Here is a 13018-nt window from a genome sequence, read left to right on the forward strand (position 1 = left end):
TTGGTCCCGGTACTCGGCCGGGAAAGGGAGCGGGGAGAAAAGAGACCAGTACTTGCCCATGCTAGTATGATCAGCACTGCAGCACTGTTTCAGAGGCTCCTGTCCAACGGCCAGAATCACAGATGGGGAGGGGAGATCAAGAGGAAGGCGCCTGATGTAGCCTCTCAGAAGCCCCTTCCCCCCCCAGTGAGGTAAAGGTGATGCAGCCCAGGAAAGTTTGGCACAATAGGGGCACTATAAAAATAAAACAGCTGCGTCACATCTTCAGCGAGAATCAGACACAGATGTAGAAGAGGGGGCAAAAGGTAAAGCATCATGGCGGCGTCTATTTAACAGGGCCTAGTTATATAAGTGTTATGCATAAAGTGTAATGGAAAGTGTTAATGATGATCACGTGTCTGTGATGTATTAATGTAATGGCGCAGTGAGGCACAAGATACAGAGCGGCGATGATACGGCTTTAAAGTAATATAACTCGGGAGTTAAACTGCTGCTATTGATGTGTGACAAACTGTGAAGATGAATGTAAGTGATGTCTACGACGTGCTAACGCGTATTGTAAGGATGCTACGGTGCATATGAGGTTGGGGCCTATGGCCATACTGATGATTATGTATGTAGCATATTATGTCGTAAATCAGGAATGTCAGAAAGTAATGGCAAATAGTTTAGAGATGAGCGAGCGTACTCGCTAAGGCAAAGTACTTGACTGAGTAGTGCCTTATGCAAGTACCTGCCCGCTCGTCTCAAAAGATTTGGGTGCTGGCGGGGGAGACCGGTGAGTTGCGGGAGTGAGCAGGGGGGAGCAGGGGGGAGAGAGTGAGAGAGAGATCTCCCCCCCCCCCCCCCCCCCCCGTTCCTCCCTGCTCTCCCCCGCCGCTCCCCGCCCCCCACCGGCACCTGAATCTTTTGAGACAAGCAGACAGGTACTCGCATAAGGCACTACTCATTCGAGTAGTTTGCCTTAGCGAGTACGCTCGCTCATCTCTAAAGTAGTTGTGTGCCTTACTATTGCCAATAAGACATACACTGGAGATGTATATGTTGGTGAAAGATGCCGAGTAATGAGGAGTATTTTGTTACTGTAGACATTAAGAGTACTGTCACTTTAAAAAAGAGTTTATGCTATCAGTTTATTACTAGAGATGAGCGAGCGTACTCGGAAAAGCACTACTCGCTCGAGTAATTTGCTTTATCCGAGTATCGCTGTGCTCGGGTCTGAAGATTCAGGTGCCGCTGCGGCTGACAGGTGAGTCGCAGCGGGGAGCAGGGGAGAGCGGGCGGGAGAGAAGGAGAGAAAGATCTCCCCTCCGTTCCTCCCCGCTCTCCCCTGCAGCTCCCCGCTCCGTGCCGGCACCCGAATCTTCAGGGACGAGCACAGCGATACTCGGATAAAGCAAATTACTCGAGCGAGTAGTGCTTTTCCGAGTACGCTCGCTCATCTCTATTTATTACATAACATTAAAAGTGAAAAATGTTCACTTTCTTACTGTTTCGGTAAAGCATATTTTATATAAAGAATGTGCCCCCTCTGCCTCCAGCTATCAATGCCGCGCCATCCTGAACCTGTATCGCAGCACCACCCGCAACACCGCCTTACCGAGACTCACACAAAAATGTTGCTGCAGCTTCTAGTGAGTGTTTTATCTCATCTCAGCACTCTTTTACACTGCTCAGTACATTTCCAAACTACTTTCCAGGACGCTGTTTCTTAGGGCGGCTTCAGACAAATGTATTTGAGTGCATTTTTGCGCACACAAAAATTGCGTTCGCAATACGCAAAGAATAGAACCCAATGATTGGTTGGCCAGTCTATTTTTCGGTGTATTTTCGCACTCAAATGCGCAATATGCTGCACAATTCCGTGAAACAGAGAACACATCTGGACCTCATTAGGCTTAATAGCCTTTTAAATAGTGAGGGGAGGTCGCATGTGCGCATTTGAACAGGCCTTGCATGCGCTAAAAGCACAGTACTATGCGCCAACACGCGTGCAAATCAACCTTGTTCACTGCGCAAATACGTTGCGCTGAGGTGAGCATATTTGTACATGAGCTCATTTGAAGCCACCCTTATGAGGATGTGCCAGAGTGAGAGAGAGAAAAGCGAATCTCATAATCTCCTATGTGTGCAGTGTCTACAGTTGTCTCCATCCACCAGCTAAGAGAAGTCTGAGAATTACATATTGAGTTCATAGATAGGAAAACTGGTGATAAATGTAGGGTACAAGTCATATAATGGTCAAAAATCAAGGTACTCCTCATATACACACCTATAGTACTGTGCAAAGGTGTAAGCAGCTCTATTCTAATTTGCACAAGGAAAGACTAGAAGCAATGGGATGAAACTGAAAGGGAGGAGACACAGATTAGATATTAGACAGTGAGGGGGATCAATGAGTGGAACAGGTTGCCACGGGAGGTGGTGAGCTCTCCTTCAATGGAAGTCTTCAAACAGAAGCTGGATAAATATATCTCTGGAATGGTTTAGTGAACAAGGGGTTGTACCCGATGACCCTGAGGGTCCCTTCCAACTCTACCATTCTATAATTCTAGGTATGGAAAAAATGACTGCCCCGGGTGCCCTGTAAACTCTCTGAGGTTAGTATATGGGCTCTATTAGGGTTTAATAGTGTTCCTGGGTTTAAAATATTAAATAAAGGTTATGTTTTAATGGCCTAATAGACAGTCATATGGAGGTTCACAGAAGATCTGTGGTACGTTCTTCAAGATGTTTGGAACATCTTGGTTAGTTCTCCAAGATGTTCCAAACATCTTGGAGAATTAATCACAGATCTTCTGTTGGTGTAGGCTTGCTCAAATCCTTCTGTCTCTTCAAATAATCCCATACAGACTCAATGATGTTGAGATCAGGGCTCTAACATCCTTACATGATAAGGTTGATCATGTAAAAAGACAAGCCTAACCTATAATTCCACAGTGCTGGTTATTACAGTGTTGCCACCGGCATACTCTGCAAAAATAATCTACTGTTCAGTGCCTTTATCGGCGTGTTACACAATGCTTATGTAAATAGCAGCATAGAGTGGTCAAACAATACCAACATGCAGTAACAATATAACATAATCTAATAGCAGTGTTATACAATATCTAATACTACTATATAAATAGCTTCATGGCAGTTATGGCCCTCATGTGCCAGGCCACCACTGGAGGCCCCATCAATAGAAACGAGTGATGTGCCTTGTGCAACCACACTAGCTGCCCACCTTTGAAGCTGGTCAGAGTAAAGGAAAGGTTGATGAGTTGACTTCAAGAGTACACATATCACCGCAGAAGCTTCTGCAAGTAATATGAACCCGAGAGTAAACACCTAATTTCATGTTGATCCCATGGGTACTTGTCGGGGTTCCCTATTAGCACATTACCAAATATTGAAGGGGGGAGCAGCCTCAAGATAACATCACCCTTACAAGCACTGGACTCAACTGTCCCTAGGTTGGGATGGTATGGCGGTATGAAGTCGAACTCGATTTTCATTTTTGCTATGAGGCTATTCTCAATGTTGTACTTCAATAACTAAATTCAATAACTGAGAACTATAACTTGTATAGTCTAAATAAGAACTACCCCGTTTCCCCAAAAATAAGCCCTGATTTTTCAGGATTTTCGGGGAGGCTTGAAATATAAGCCCTACCCTGAAAATAAGCCTAGTTACAGCTCATAAAGTCAATAGGAATGCATTAGGTGCGCGAGAAGGGCCATAAAACACAATTGCTGCATTTTTACAGGGCTTTTCACTTACCCAGCAAGCTCAGTGTTAGTCCCTCCCTGTGCTCTCCAGAGCCCTGGCGCGGTTCCCGCAGCCCTCAGCTGCCGACACAGGATCACTTTCTGGTTACGGCTCAGCCAATGAATGCAGCGCTCAAAGAACCAATCACAGCCATCGCTTTGTAAAGGCGGGATTTATGAATTCCACAACCAGAAAGTGATCCTGTATCGGTGGCCGAGGGCTTTGTTGGTGTTTTTACTGCTCAGAATATGTAGTAAAAGTGCTGATTACAGCGAAGGTCTGAGTGCTCATGTGAGAAACAGTAAGGGTTAGAAGTGTCGGGCTCTCACACATAGATCGGGTAATCCCGCTGTCGTCAAAATAAGACATCCCTGAAAATAAGCCCTAGAGTAGAGTTTGGAGCAAAAATTAATATAAAACCCTGTCTTATTTTCAGGGAAATAAGGTAAAAAGACAACGAAAGTTTAATTGCACAGAACCAGACACTAGTAACAGTTGAGTTCATGGCTCATTGTAATCCACGTTATGTTATATTATATTATCCATATCTAGAACATGTGTTGGAATAGTTAAAACCACGCCTGACGAAGCACATCAGGCATAGGCACTTTTATCAGATCCTCTGCCAGTGAATTGATTTTGATCCTTCTTGACAAGAACGATAAGAATGATGTTTGGTTGTATGCAAGGTCTGTTGTTCAGTGACATTTACAGCTAACTCCAGGAACTAATCAAGACTATGTCATAGACGTTAAGTATACGTACAGATACATAATACACTGTATACAATGTACAATGCGTATATACAGCCCGTAACATTCAGACATCATCAGTGCAATGTGTTAAAGGGGCAATTGTAAATTCATTGTTTATTCTTTAAAAGAGTTTTCCAGGCATTAACTATTGATAACCTATCCTCGGGATAGGTCATCAATAATTGATCAGCAGTGGTCCACGCTCGGGATCTCCACCAATCAGCTGATCCTCAAGTCTGTGCAGGCGAGACGGACATCTGCATTGGGGTCAGAACTGGAGGTATAAAAGCAGGCTTAGCTCGCATTGATTTCAATGGAAGCGAAGCCTTCTTTTACACTTCCAGCAATGACCCCAATGTGAATGACCGGTTTGCCTGCACTGATAGCTGGTCAAAGGATTAGGTGATTGATGGTCAGGGATCCCCACTGATCAATTTTTCATGACCAGTTCTGAGGATAGGTCATCAATAGTAAATGCCTAGAAAACCCCTTTAAAGAATTTATGTCAGATTGAGACTTTTTTGAGTTGCAATACCAAACACAGCCAACGGGCAAGAGTGACGCTCTTTCTGGAAAATAGGCACACGCTTTTTTCTAATCCAACAACTATAGCAGAAAAAAACCAAAACATTGGAGTCTTATCTATGAATCAGAAAGATAGAAAATTCATGGCAGAAAATGATTGCATGGTCCATTTGGTCTTCCCTTATATTACTTCCTTTTTCTTTCTCTCTTAGGATAGATCTATGCTTATCCTAGGCAGCCTAAATTCATGTATTATTGATTTTGCAGCCACGTCTACTGGCAGTTTGTTCCAAGCATCTACTACTCTTTCAGTAGAATAATATTTCCTGACATTGCTTCTGATCTTCCACAACTAATCCCAGATTGTGCCCTCTTGTTCTTGTGTTTAACTTCCGAATAAAAGCACCGCCCTCCTCACCCTTATTTATACTTTTAACATATATAAAGGTCTCCATTGTATCTTCCCTCTCCCTTCTTTCTTCCTGTAACACATGTAACCTTGTTTCGGGAGGATATATATAGTGACCCTTCCTTGCAGGTCCTGGTGCTAACCCTAATGGCATATGGAGACCTGGCACCTCAGACGTCAGAAGCATGAAGAGTCACGATGCAGGGGCTCCTGTAGCTGGTAGCAGATGCAGAATTCCACAGTAGGACTAACAGCACTCCAATGCAGGTCAGGAGATAGAAGAGGGTGCGAAGGACTAGGAGCTTCGGTATCTGACGATCGCTACACAGGAAGCCGGATGGTGGAGACAAACCTAACTACGCTGTACTATTCTCAATTCTCTATCTATTCTATCAGTGTGGCCGAACCTCTACTCTCCCTATGGGCCAGCGGTCACCTAAACTGAACACCGGTCCTGAACAAATCCACTACACATACCTTCAAACCAATATAACAGCGATTTTCTGCACACATATAAAGATTTACATCATGTTCCCCCTCTACCTTTTTCCGCCCGCAACATATATAAAAGCTTTCCGTCTTGTCCCTTCTCTTGTCCTGTAATATATATAAAGGTTTCCATTATGTCCCTCCTCTCCCTTCTTTCCTCCAGACTATACAGATTAAGTTCTTTAAGTCTTTCCTGATAAGTTTTGTTCTTTCGACCTTCCACAATTGTTGCAGCCTGTCTTTGGACTTGTTCTATTTTATCAATGCCTTTCCGTATGTTAGGTCTCCAGAACTGAGCTCAGTATTCCTGATGTGGTCTCACTAGAGCGCTTTACAGCAGGATCACAATCTCCCTCTTTCTACTGGTCATATCTCCAGCTATGCAGCTGAGCATCCTACTTGCTTATTTTTGCTTTTTAACCCCATTGTGGACTCATTTTGAGGCTGTTCGAAATCAGAACTCCTAAATTCTTCTATTCTGAAGTCCTAGATGACACAGAACAGAAAATATGACACACATTCTGGGGATTTCTTCTTCCCAAGTGCATTGTTTTACATTTTGAAACATTGAACTGCAGTTTCTGTTGTTTTGTCCATTTATCCAGTAAGGCTAAATCATTCTCCATGTTCAAGACACCAGCAGGAGTATCAACCGTATTGCACAGTTTCGTCAACAAATAGGCAGACCTTAACTGTTAAACTTTCTCCAATGTCAGACCCTTGTGGTCATCACTTGTAACCCATCTCTAAATTAACTCTGTTAACAACAATGCTCTGATATCTATCTTTTAACCAACTGCAAATCCACCAGACTATTAAGCCCAATTTTCAAAAACTTATCTATGAGCTCCAGATATGCGATATCCATGGCATCACCTTCTTCCACCACTTTTCGGAGGTAGTCATAGAGATCAATGAGATTAGTTTGACATGATCTGCCATCGGTAAAACTGTGCTGTTTAGAGTTGAACAGGTTGTTAGTTTATTATGAGTAGTCAAATATATATAAATAGAGATGAGCGAGCACACTCGGATAAAGCAGTTACTCGAGCGAGCATTGCTCTTCTCGAGTAGCTGCTTACCGGTCCGAGCAGACTCGGGGGAGGGGGGGCAGCGGGGGTGAGCGGGGGTGGCAGGTGTTAGCGGGGGGGTAGAGAGAGAGAGATCTCTCACTCTTCCACCCCCTACCCCCGCCGTCCCCCACTCACAACCACCCCCCGCCCCCGAGCCTGCTCGGACCAGTAAGCAGTTACTCAAGAAGAGCAATGCTCGCTCGAGTAACTGCTTTATCCGAGCGTGCTCGCTCATCTCTAGATATAAAGTATAACTTGACTCACCATCAGGTCTAAAAATCCAACAAGATTTTTTAGAAGAGAGCAGAATAAGTGATAAAAGTCTGATTGGTGGCCCAGTGACCCACACCCATCTCAAGAACGGGGGCCATGTCCTCTCTCTTCCAGTTATTGCAGGATCGCTTCACTCACCCACCCCTCACGCACACACACACTGCTCAACTCAGAATGAGTTGAGCAGTGGCCAAGCATTCCATTCAATAGGTCCGATGGAAATAGCCAAGCATTTGTACTCAGCTATCTCTGACAGTCCCATTGAGAATGAAAGGAGCGGCACCTTGCATACACAACCATCACTCTATTCAACCTCCTCACTGCAGGGGGTGCAATAAGCCCACAAGAGAAGGGACAGAAGACTTTCGTTCTTGTAGCACCAAACAAATCAGACTTTTATCACCTATCCTTAGGATAGATGATAAAAGATGATTATGGTACAACCCCTTTGAGGCCATTTTAAGTGTATTTTGTCTGTGTTTCGGGACCCATAATACGGAGCTAAAGTAACTCTACTGGCTAGTCCCATGACCAAATTATCTACCACCACGTAAAAAAAATTTAAAAATGCAGCATGACCTATTTTTTGCATTTTTTTCCATCGTATCGCTATCCTACCCTACTGGGCAAATGCAGATCAGTATTTGTCCAGTAGAAAAAAATATACAGGGTCAAAGACAGATCAAATACTGATGACATACGGTTGTAATGTCATCTATAACAAGTCCATATATTGAACTCCAAAGCTAGAACACATCACATGCCAAAAACAATACTTTTTTTCAAATAATGTCCCACAAGGGCATTTCCCCCCATATGCATTGAGAATATGGCATTCTTTCCAGGCAGTGCTATAAGAAGGTAGTATTTTCAGTGATGCCACTTCTCTATGTGCCAGTATTTCTCCATACATGGTTGCTGAAAAGAGTGAACAAATGTGTCCCAATTTCGAGCGGAGGCCCACACAGCAGGTGCTAGAGACCCACTTCCCTTCATTGTCAGAATGCATGTTTCTGACACTTAAGAAAAGCTTGGAATTCAAAGACCACAGCAGTGCATGGTAGTAATCAATCCTAAAAGCAGTCTTTCAGAATCTTACAAATGTGACTTCAATACAACGGGGTCTTAAAAGGGAGAGGAACAACATTGATATTCCTGTCCATTCACTGACGCCTCTGACTGAGCGCGGTGGTGGGAGGAGTGGGCTGTATGCGAGGGGCACAGGATGCTGACAGAACAGATAGGATGTCAGATGGGCACAGAAAGCTGCACTCTTTCTAACCAGCCCATGTCTCTGCGTGAGTGCTTTCTTACAAATAATACCTGTGGGTGTTGAAGTTGTTCAGGAAATTGATCGCACATACTCTGCCTCTTCACATCTGCAACTTGACAAATTTATTCTCATTTCAGAGGAGTCATTAGGCAATAATAACTGTATGTCTCAGAGTAATTTCAAGGATGTGTGTCAAACTCCCTGTTACGTGAATGCATTTAGAGCTGTGGCTGTCTTACCTGACTCCGAGCAAAAAAAAAAAAAAATAGGACTATTCGGATTCCTATGTAGAAGAATAATTTATGTTTTTCCAATACAAGAGTTGCATATGCACAAAAAATATCAGGATAGGTAAATGGGTTCAACTAGAGTCTTCTGGGCTGTTGAGGGTTAAAATTGAATTTATAGGAAAAATGATCTTTTTCCTACGGGATTTTAGATGTGACATAAGTAATAAAGAGGCAAAAAAAAATGAAAAAAGGAGGAGAAAAGGGGAAAAATATAATACACAGAAGTCTTTGCTCTTCATGGACATTGAACATGCTAGATGTGACTTGGGGTTTGGATTTTTGATATTCGCTCTGTTCATACTAGGGTCATGACTTTAGTGGAGTCATAACACTATTTGGAAGGAAACCAATAAAATCTGATGGACCTTATTGATGGGGGTCTATTAGATTTCTACCCGGTTTCTTGTATTTTTGATGGCTATTTGTGCTGTTAATAATATGAGGTGCATTCATGTTCTAAGGGTTCCAAGGGTTCCTTTTTTATCAGGAATAGGACCAGATAGAAACATGGGACACATTTTAGAAGTTGAGGGCATTCTTCGAGGATGAGTGAGAGAGATGGCAACATTGTTCGTTACACAGAACCCACATAACAGCGGTTGGAGATAAAAGCATTCCCAAGAACAGTGTGTAATAATCTGTTTTCTTCACTTGTGTACTTGTGTGGAATGACACCCATCAACATTCATCGTCAGTTGAGTGAGACATGCGGTGAAGGTGTCATGGATGTGAACAAGCTGCGTTGGTGGGTGCAACAGTTCCAAAAAGGCTGAAAGTCATGTGAGAATGAACCAAAGGAGCTACGGCCATGTACAAAATAGTCCGTCAACATGACTGTGCGAGTGGAGCAAATGCTTATGGGGGACCACCAATTGACTGTGGAAGAGGTTGCCTGCAGTGAAGACCTGAAGATGCAGAAAGTTTCCTCCAGATTGCTTCTGCAAATGTTGACTGATGATCCTCCTGCTCCCTACTCACCTGACCTTGCAAGATATTTTTGGCTTTTTTTCCAACAATGAAGGACGCTCTCCATGGTTGCATGTTTTCCAGTCGTGCTGGTCTTGCATCAGCAATTTTCCAGTTGGCAAAATAGAACCCTAAATAAGTGTTCACAGCAGGCATGCAAACATGGTGTGGACATTGTGAAAACAGTGTACTTCAAGAAGGAGATTTGTCTGAGAAGTGACAATACTTTCTTGGGTAAGTAGTTTTTTTAGAAAAAAATTAGAAGACCTTAGAACTTGAATGCACCTCACACCAGAAACCTTGATGGAAAACCCGAGCAACTGATAACTCGAGAGAGAGAGAAGGATTATTGAGCTTTGTAAATTTGGAATCATAGGTGGTAGAAATAAGCTGCATTGATGTGTAGTGATTAAACCGATGAGTGGTCTGAAACAGGAACATCTACAAGGAGATAGGCTTGAGAACAAGCCACAAGCAGGTTTACTGCATTTCACCCTACCAGGCTGGGATGAAGAAGAGACGCTTTAAGAACCAAATAAAGAACTAAACCCATTTGGTTAGCCAGCATAAGCCACGATGATCAGATTAAAAGAAGACACTGATTAGTAGCAAAGGTTGAGAATTAAAGACGTACAGAATCATAACATAATCAAAGACGAGTGAAGCAAAGAGTTAGTGAATCAGAAATAAATCAGAGGAGAACACAGAAGTCCAAGACGAGACTAAGATGCCCAACTGAAACATAGCTAGACATGATAGCCATAATCATGGAAAAATAATTATATGGACGTCCCTTCATGGAGAAAGCTGACCCGATGCTCAGGCATTGGAACGTGTGCAGGTAGAGACTTAAAGAGCATGGATACAAGAATTGAAAATCAAATGTAAAGGATAGCATAAAAATCATTTTGTAACAGTTTTATTCATTGCAAAATACCTTATCTATGTTTTTAGAACTTTTGTGCACTGTTGATGTAGGGACTAACCACCAAGTGTGGTCAAGCACCATGCTATGTGTGCAGATATCAGTGGGGACTACTGAGTCCTGATTCCTCCCCATCCTGAACCTACTAAAAATATAACCATTCCATTACATCAGAGGACCTTCAGTGCCTCCCCTCTTCACCAGCTCATGACATCTAAAGTTCAAGCTGACTCGTTCATTGAGAAAGCCTCTACAGGATAATATATAGTCAACATTACTAATTACGGCACAGTCTCCTATGGCACATTTGTTGCAGAACGTTCTGCGTCTTTACCATCCATACAAATGGGGCTTGTACAAATCTATATACTCTGTTATACATGACTATATAGTATCAATACACCCACTGAAAGCATTACATATAGAGATGAGCGAGCATACTCGCTAAGGACAAATATTCGAGTGAGTATTTTCCTTTTCGAGTACACTCGTGAGAAAAGATTCGGGTGCCGGCGGGGGTGAGCGGCGAGTTGCGGGAGTGAGCAGGAGGGAGCGGGGAGGGGGGGGAAGAGAGATCTCCCCCCGTTCCTCCCTGCTCTCCCCCACGAGCCCCCAAATCTTTTCTCACAAGCAGGCAGGTACTCCCTCGAAAAGGACAATACTTGCTGGAGTATTTGTCCTTAGCGAGTATGCTCTAATTACATACAACACATGGACAAAGTAAGAAAGAACACACAAAAAGTTTTACCCCTTACAAGAAAATACCCTTTAAATCTACAAAGCAAAAAACATTTTAAAACGAGTTAATATGGTTTTCTATACAAACCCCATAAACCTAATGAAAGTGTGATCTATAGACTATAAGTATAAAAAATGTTACCACTCATCTATCTACTATTACACTCAAAAAACAATGGATACACAAAATCCTAATAAACCCGTAGAGCGAAGCTAATAAAAGACAGCATGCGCCACTAAAATAAAACAAACACTACATAAACGACATAAGCAACTCAAGCGGCTGTAGTAAAAAGAGATAGTCCTGAACAATTACTTGTCCGTAGACTCTAGATGGCAATATTGCACTTACTGTAATGAAAAGAGAAACCGTCTTGGAGGCTCCTTACATATTCTCTTTATCAAGATTTTATGTGGCGCAGATCTATAGCCTCTTATTATAAGTGTAATGAAGCAGAAGTTATTGAAGCATTTTATTGATTGCTCAGATCACAAGTTTACTGTCATACTGAATTGGCACCTCACTCTCTAAAGCAAACTGCTGACACCTTTTTAAAAAAAGTGACAACTACATCTATTTCATGACCAGAAATCCATTTTCATCTCTATCAAGACAAGAATACAATTTTCACTTCATTTAACTGATGTTAGGCCTGCTCAAGGTATGACATTCGAAGAAGACACAAGTTTAAGGTTCCTCAAATACTGTACTTCAGATACGTAGGTGGCTGCTTGTTTGAGGGCAGCGTGTTGCCCGTCTGTTAAGAGAGCATTGCATCTCTATTCCCGAAAGTCTTTCCACTCCATAACACATCCTGTCAAATATCCCGCAAGGTTTCACAATCCAATAGCATGGGTGTCTCGAAGACCCCAAACAAGGAGTATGGACCTTATCATTAAAGTGGTTGGCGAGGGACGCCTGGACAAACTTCCACCACTAAATTGTCCTGTTTTGTAAAAATGAATTTCGAATTCAACTCAGTTGATGCGTAGGAAAAACGAATTTCACCGAGACACATCATCAAGTTTTTGCTTTTTCTTAAACATGTTTTTTTTTGACCTGTAGAAAACACAGTTGACGGTGCAGATATTTTTGTCTTAAACTATTTATGAGAGTAGAAAGAGTTCATCTGGATTTTCGGGAAATATTTTAAAGGGTGGTTGTTAAAAAAATCTCAAAAAAAAAAAAATGGCTGACACACCAATTTGCCCTGGCAGAATGTTTTTGTATTTAAAAGGAGAGAGAAACAGAATTTAGACCAGGAATTCATTCAAATTGTTAAAGTAGAAAGAAGGTGCACTCTACTGTTAACCCTTTCCAATCCACTGTCTGACGTCTGAAGACATTATGATTTAAGGCTGTACAGCTCCGATGTTGGAAGACGTCCGTCGGGGTTCTCTTACTGTATATTGCCAGCCTCTCTGCTGTCGGAGCCTATCCAACGTGCCACCTCATGCAGTACTGGCTTTAACCAGCATATAGCGCTATTGTATAACAGCAGAAAAAGAGTAAGCCCCCTAGGAAAACCAGGCTACAAATTGGATTGGA

The sequence above is a fragment of the Eleutherodactylus coqui genome, chromosome 11 (genome assembly GCF_035609145.1).
Source record: "Eleutherodactylus coqui strain aEleCoq1 chromosome 11, aEleCoq1.hap1, whole genome shotgun sequence".
Classification (NCBI taxonomy): domain Eukaryota; kingdom Metazoa; phylum Chordata; class Amphibia; order Anura; family Eleutherodactylidae; genus Eleutherodactylus; species Eleutherodactylus coqui.